This window comes from Pygocentrus nattereri, chromosome 22 (assembly GCF_015220715.1).
Source record: "Pygocentrus nattereri isolate fPygNat1 chromosome 22, fPygNat1.pri, whole genome shotgun sequence".
Lineage (NCBI taxonomy): Eukaryota > Metazoa > Chordata > Actinopteri > Characiformes > Serrasalmidae > Pygocentrus > Pygocentrus nattereri.
In genome coordinates this window covers 26,093,022-26,099,630 of record NC_051232.1, presented here as the reverse complement: position 1 = coordinate 26,099,630, position 6,609 = coordinate 26,093,022, and positions in this window count along the sequence as shown.

The window sequence follows — 6,609 nt, the reverse complement described above, 5'->3', positions numbered from 1 at the left end:
ATGTGACTGAGGTGTCCTTGAGTAAGGCACTTAACCCCCAACTGTTCCCTGGGTGCTGCAGATAGGGCTGCCCACTGCCCCCTAGTGTGGGTGTTCACTAGTGTGTATATGGCGTTTCACTGCTCGGATGGGTTAAAATGCAGAGGTGAAATTTCCCTGCTGTGGGACTAATAAGGATCAATTAACTAGTCTTAAAAAACTAACCTGTAATAATTGTTCACTACTTCATAGATTTACATCACTCCCTTAATGCAGATTCATTGATGAAGAAAAACATCCATCCATCCATCCATCCATCCATTTTCTAAGCCGCTTCTCCGTCAGGGTCGCGGGGGGACGCTGGAGCCCATCCCAGCAGTCCTCGGGCGGAAGGCAGGATACACCCTGGACAGGCCGCCAGTCCATCACAGGGCAGGGCAGAAGAAAAACATGATGGAATCTATTTATTTCTAAGATGTATCTGTCATGTTTGAGGAGTGTAGAAAGTTTTGAAAAAGTGAACTGTGGTACCCATTTCTTAGTGATTGTATCTAAAGAAAAAGAAAAAAAACTTCTTGATTTCATCTTCCTAGTCAACATTGGATATTTGCCTCTTTGTGCTCACAGTGGAAAGAGTTATATGTGTAGAAATGCATATGATTTGCATGCATGGCAACCTTCTATGGTTTGCTTGACATAAGAAGACAAAGAAAACACTGTGGATGTACAGGATGTATAGCAGACAGGCTTCTGTAAAGACCTGTGAGGAGAGAGGCATGGCACTTTACGCGGGAGCTGCCCTGCTTCAGGTATCACTCGTGTCTTCTAGTCTTGATTTGAGGCTGATAATTCATTGTTCAAGCTGGATGTTTTTCAGCTTAATTCCGTGCATGTTTCATTTGAAAGCTTTTAAGATTACAACTTAATTGCTATTCATTTTCTGTTAATACTGTTTTTTTACAGTCCACTAAGTTCTAGGTATTAATCAAGTGAGTGTGAAGTGTGAAGATTAACTAAATCAAACTGAAATGCCCAACAGGTTCTAGGTAATAACCAGGTAAATGTCACAAACTCTAAAGTATTAGGTAATTATTTTGGTCTCCAGCTGTTAAACTGGTTTACTCAAAATTATTTTATTTGTATATATTTGTACCTCACACTTACTCAGTTAATATCTAGAACCTGTTGGGCATTTTAGTGTCATTTAGTTAAACTGTTTTAAAACTTAGCAACATGTTAATTACCTACACAAATTACCAAAAAGAAGGTTCTTCAAGGGTTCTTTAGTAAAGACAATAGTTCTATAAAGAACCATGACCACTGAGAGTTATTTGCATCATGAAATCGTTCTTCAGATTGATGGAGAATGTGTTGTCTACAGGTCTATAAAGAACTTTTTTAAAAAAGTGTTCTATTCAGCACCAAAAAGGGGCTTTTCTATTGTTACACGAAGAGAAGAACCCTTTTGGGTGATATATAGAATCAGTCATCCATCAAAAGGTTCTGCATAGAACTAACTACAGCACATTCTCCATCAGTTTGAAGAACACTTTTATAATGCAAAGAACTCTTTAAGCATGCAAAGGGTCCTTTGAGTGTTCATGGTTCTATATAGAACCATTTTCTTTTTTAAATAACCCTTAAAGAACCATTATTTGTAAGTGAGTAGGTAATTATTTTGGGTTACATAATGTCAAGGCAGATTAACTAAATTATACTGAAATGCCCAGGTAAATGTGACAAACACTATTAGGTCATTATTTTGGGTTCTAGCTATTAAAGTGGTAAAGAACAAAGTCAGATAAGCCATAATTACTTGGCGTAATAAGGCAGTAAGTGCATACATACACTAACATTCATATTCAGACACATTTCCAAGTACCAAGGTAGGTCGTGTGGCGTAGAGCGATGGCACAAATGACAAAGATAGTTTTCAGAAATAGTCAAAGATTGTCTACTCAAATAAACTCAAAGTACTGTGATATTTGTACCTCACACTTACTCAGTTAATATCTAGAACCTATTGAGCATTTCAGTGTTTTAAAACTTAGCTACCTGTTAATTACCTACACTCTTTAAAAAGATGTTTGTTCATGGATTCTAAAGATTCTGTATAGAATCATGAACACACAAGGAACCAAAAAGGGTTCTGTATAGTACCAAAAAGGGTTCTGCTAATTGTTACTATGTTCTGTTCTTGGGGGCAGCAGAGTGGTACTGTGGGTAGCACTGTCACCTCACAGCAAGGAGGGCCTGGGTTTGATTCCCCGGCCGGGTGACCGGGGTCCTTTCTGTGTGGAGTTTGCATGTTCTCCCCGTGTCTGTGTGGGTTTCCTCCAGGTTCTCCAGTTTCCTCCCACAGTCCAAAGACATGCAGTTAGGCTGATTGGTCATGCTAAATTGCCCCTGTGTGAATGTGTCTGTCTGCCCTGCGATGGACTGGCGACCTGTCCAGGGTGTATCCTGCCTTCCGCCCAATGACCGCTGGGATTGGCTCCAGCACCCCCCACGACCCTGACGGAGAAGTGGCTTAGAAAAATGGATGTGTGTGTGTGTTCTGTTCTTTCCTACACTAAAAAAGGTGGTTCTTCAAGGGCTCTTTAGTAAAGACAATGTTTCCATATAAAGCCTTTTGAATGGTGAAATAGTTCTTTAGATTGATGTGTTGATATAATAGTAATAATAATAATGATAATAGGAAGAAAAAGAAATGTGGTGAACAGTCTTTTTAACAATTTTAATTTCATTTAAATTCATTGTTTGATGTTTGGTGCACCAAAAAGAATTTACCAATAGAGACCAGAAATCACATTTCATAAATTCATAAAGTGGGTAACATATTTAATAACCTTTATTTTTCATGAACCTATAGTTTTTACATTTATTTTTTCATTATGAATTTCTTTGTTCTGTAATTTATGAATTTAATTAGACTTGTGCTTTAATTTGATTGTATAAAAATAATAAAAGTAATCCAATATTCATTATTTTATTTTGTTTTTACAGTATCATAATTAGGGAGTAGTCACTAAAATTCATTATTTGGTGAACGTGTACTACTGTGTTGAATTGTTAGAATGATTTATGTTCCTTGTATAGGAATAGGAATAGGAGATTTGAGTCATTAAGTCGCCTGTACAACCTCACACATTCGCGTTATATCAGAGAAGAGAATTACTCTCTGCAATGTCTTCTGAGATTTTCTGATGCTAGAGGGCACTCCTGAGTGAGTCCCAAATGAATGGGCTGATATGGAGCATTTGAGCACAATCATAGTTTTTAAATGCTTAAACATTTTTAATGTAAAAGAATACAATCAATTCCTGATCAAAGAACATCATAAAACTTTTAAAATCAATTGTCATGCTCCAGCAGTAATGCCCGCCTCCTGCTGCCCAAAACCTGTTTGCTGTAGAAAAAAAGAAATATATGGGTAAGATTTCTTCGTTTTTTAGTGAAATACATTCTTCTACTTTCTAACATTAAATAAAAGTCAAGTGATCCGAAACAATTTTAACTGTCCGTTTTTAGCCCTTGAGCTCCATTCACTCCCATTCATTGAAGACTCACTTGCGGGCGCCCTGTGCTGTTCAGCAGGCCTGTTTTTAATATAACGGGCGGAATAGGAAGTGGCCATGTTCCTTATAAACCGGCTCTGGCTATACATCACATGAGAAGTCGTTCAGGAAGTGACATGATTGACCTCAGCTGGTCCCCTTTGAGAACAGTGGGATTACTTGGGTCCAGTTTATGTATACTGTCAATTACATATACCTCTCTGATCTTCCTGTTTGTTTGCATAGTGTTTATGTTTATGCACAATGCACTCGTACTCATACCACACTACCACCATGTCAGTATCCCTGCAGTGCTGAGAATGATGCCCCACCCAAGTAATACCTGCTCTGTGGTGGTCCCGTCTCTATGGGGGGGTCCTGACCATTGGATAACAAGGTGAAAGGGGACTATCAAAGTATGCAGAGCAACAGATGGACTACAGTCTGTAGTGCATCTATGACTATAGAAAAAAGGAAGAATATTTAATGAAGACACTGTTTAATGGTTGGGAAATTAAAATTCTATTCTATTTCTGTTTTCTTTCTTATTCTGGATCCCATTAACCATCCAGCCAGGGTTGACAGGGCGACCTGTGAATTGTGTTCATTTGCTGTTGGTGTCAGCTCTGTGATAAATATCCTGAGTAGTTTGTCAATTTGTATGTGAAATATTTTGTGAATTAATTAGATGGCAGTCATCAGATATAGTGTGATAATATGGGAGTGTCTTGACTCGTTTACACACAGGGTGACCTCTCAGCGCTCTACACATTTAAAACATTTTGTAAAGCCTCCTTCACATCACAGTGCAAAAGGGGCCCTTGCAGGTATGTGGTATGACTCTGTGACTGTTTATTTTAACATAGTCACAGTGAGGTGTGATCTGATAACACGATATAAAATGACATTATATCTTTTACACCTTCTGCAACACATGGGGATGTTGGAAACTGTAACATGGTGATAAGGAATATATGTAATTGCAACCATGTTGCATTTCATCTTAATCATAAATGCAAAGTTATTTGTCATTTGTTTTCTTCAAGAAATAAATGGATGGGAAAAAGGTGATAAGGAGAAATGTGCATAAATAGTGTTTCATGATCATTTTGTTTGAGTCATTGTCCTTGCTGCTGAGATGTGTGCTGAGATGTTTTGCCCTTTCACAAAAAAAAATATATATACTGTAAGGACTTTTAGGGTAAGGACCCTAAAATGGTTTTATATTTTTGCATTTACTGTATTTTTAAATGTCCTCTGGGCACATATGTGTGGCGGCCTCGACCTGGCTACCTCTTATGGCGGTTGAGAATGGAGTGTGTGTGTATATATACATGTAAAGTGTGTGAAAACCTGACTGAAATAATGATTGTGAAACAGTTGCTAACCAGAGACTGGAGGACAAAATGAAGCTGATGTTCAGGAAAGACAAGGTGAGTGTCCAGATTATGATCACCTGTAAGGCTGAGTTTAGGTTTTATTTTTTAAATTTAATTAGTTCATTTTGTCATAATATGTCCTTAAAACCCAATGGATGACCCCACCCTGCCTCTAGGCTTATGGGGTGAAAAAAAATTCCATAAAGATATGAAAGACGGTGTAGCAGCAGAAGTGCGAGAGAAACCTGTTAATTAACTGTAAAAGTATGTTTTCTCAATGATAATCTGTAAAATTACAGTTATTCCATTTTTTTTGTAGAAACAGCACCTCTTACTGTAATTAATGTATTTAGTAGTTTCACTAATTCAACTAGATATTCTGACACACAGTATTTTACCATAATAATAACAAAACCATTCAAATAAACAGACTTGTCTGTGAAATAATGGTGAATATCTGTTTTTGTGAATATACATTCTGTTTTGGTAAAATAGCATCAGGAGTCCTAAAATACAGTATGCGGTTCAATGATACTAAAACAATAAGATGAAGAGGATAGATAAATACTATAAAAGATAAATAAATAAACATTTTAAGAAGAATGAATACGTTTACAACTTAACATTTAGTACAGGACACTCTAAGGGGGAAAACCATCTGTACAATGTATCCCGTATTGTGTTATTGCCATTGTACCCTTGCATGCTTGACTTACACCCCCTTTTCCTCTGCAGGAAGATGAATTCCAGCTGCACAAACTCTACAGGAAATGAACTGGACCCCTTTACTATAACCATCTCATCAGCCAGTATTCTGCCCATGCAAATCATCCACTTCTGTCTGGGTCTTCCTCTAAACATCTGTGTCATCATTCTCCTGATCAGAGCTGGAAAACTGGATGGGGCTGTGATTTTTAGCCTGAGTCTCACTTTGTCTGAAATCCTTTTTGCCCTCCAGGCTCCATTCTTTGTCCTATGCCTCCTAAACATTAGAAATCACTGTTTTTATCTGCCAGTGACATTCTTCACGGCTGCCTTAATGAGTGCCTGTTTCCTTTTCCAGTGCTGTTTGTGTTTCGAGCGCTATCTGGCCGTGGTCCACCCTGTTACGTTCCTGAAGCACAGATCCATTAAGTATCGTTTAACAAGCCTGGTCTGTCTGTGGATCTACTCATTTTTAATTGGCATTGTTCCTGTGACCAACCTTCTAACTCTGCTCTACCCTGTTTTGGGAGTCCTGTACTTCATCATTTTGAACGTACATCTTTTCTTCTGTCTCTCCATCCTGAGAGTTCTGAGGACACCTCGTATACAAATTACTGTATAACTGTCTCAAATAGATCTTATGCAGAAAAATGCAAATGTTCAATGCCCTCTGGACTTAAAGGGGACTTCTATTTCTGTGTAATTAAGCAATTAAGATGTGAACAGTCATTCAAAAGGGTTTGATGCAAAATGCTCAGAATAGCTCACAGTGGTGGTGATAGAAACGAGACGCCTGTAGCGTTTAATGCAGTGGTCACCAATGCGGTCCTGGAGTTCTACGCAAATTGTAGCTCCAACTACAGTCTGTCCCACCTGTTCCAACTTCCCATATTCATTTTTCACATTGATTTGGACAGAGACTTCTCCAGTTTATGCACCATAAAAGTCATTTTTGTCATTATAATTGTTTTTTTTTTCATGAATAGCAT